A 1,580-nucleotide genomic window follows, 5' to 3' on the forward strand; every position below is an offset into this window, starting at 1 on the left:
TTGGTAGTCTTAATGTATATTTAACTAATGAGACATTTGAATCAAGTGAGCAACGCTCACATGGAAAAAAAGTGATTAGTATTAAATTAAATTGGCGCTTGCAGAGAGTGCAAAGCGTCAATAAGTGACAGCCCAAAAGTTATTCTTAATTAGATTGTAATCTACTGTCGCTATAGCTACATGACCACATTGTGTGTTAGAAAATGATAGAACAAATAAAGTGGGCGCATTCAAAAAAATAAATAAATAGAAAAATCCTAACTATGAGTTGATATATACAGATGCGTGCATGTTTCGCACGCACTTGTAACATTCCATAAACCTTTTTATTTTATGATTAATATTATTATAGCTAGCCAAATGGACAACACAAGCACGCATGCTCAGCTCACAAATTTTGAACTGGCGCAAAACAAAACCAACCTAAATTAGAAAATAATGATATTTTGGAACAACTTGCTGTACCGACACAAATACAACCAAACCATATTCTACATATCTCGTATGCATGCATGTAATAGTATTTATATCATCATTGCCACGTGGAGGACATGGAAGAAGACTTAGTGATGAAGAATAGACCCAGCCATCTATTTTTGTTTGCTTCCTTAACCTTCTCCATAATCGTACAATTCCTGTTAAAGTTCAATCCCATCAAGCGATTTGGCACATTGTGGTTGATATGCACACCAATATGCGAGTAATTATAGGATCCACTTCATGCCATGGGGATCGAGATCGAGGGCTAGCTTTTATTTGTTCTTAGAAATTTCAGTTATAAACAAATATTTGTTTACAAAAAATGTTTGATATTGTCGTGTGACGTGTGCAGTGCATGGTGTGAATTTGTGTTGGTGTGTGAGGGCATGCCACGTTGAGAGTAGAGAGGGATACGTTAGAAAAAAGGAACCAAGTTTGGAGTTTGGAATTGGAAGTTAAGTTAGCAATGAATAAAGGACATGATGATACAGTGTTTCATTTTCATGATATTCCTTTCAATAATCCATCATTGCCAATTTGCCATTACCAAATTCTTAAATCAAAAGAGAGCATGACGTGGTTCGTGTCTCGCGTGTCTTCCATCATTTTGCTCACGTGCCATCTCATCACCCTTCACCTCTCCTCTTATAATATGTGTGTGCTCGCTCATAAAGTTTAGGAAAATTTTTAAGTGTACTAGTATACTAATGTTTCAGTCATTTTTAATCGTTCATTTTAATTATAAAAAGTATATATAATTAAAATCAATAGTTAAAATTTACTGAAATACGCCGATGTACCGGTATACTTAAAAACTTTCCTAAAGCTTATTCTTTAGTTTATGTAGTTCATTTGCAATGTTACTTAGTATAAAAGGGTTACATCGGTGTAGCGATTAATTTTTATATCTATTATTTAAAAACCAAAATTTTAATGCCTATACTAAAATCAATTATCAATTATATTTGGCAGCTAATGTTTTTCATACGTAAGATGGTTAACTCATAAAGTCATCTAAATATATAAATGGAATTAAATGGTTAGTACAATAAAAATTATTTTTACTTGTAAATTTTTAATAGTAGTAATATATTAAACAC

This window comes from Arachis ipaensis, chromosome B08 (genome assembly GCF_000816755.2).
Source record: "Arachis ipaensis cultivar K30076 chromosome B08, Araip1.1, whole genome shotgun sequence".
Lineage (NCBI taxonomy): Eukaryota > Viridiplantae > Streptophyta > Magnoliopsida > Fabales > Fabaceae > Arachis > Arachis ipaensis.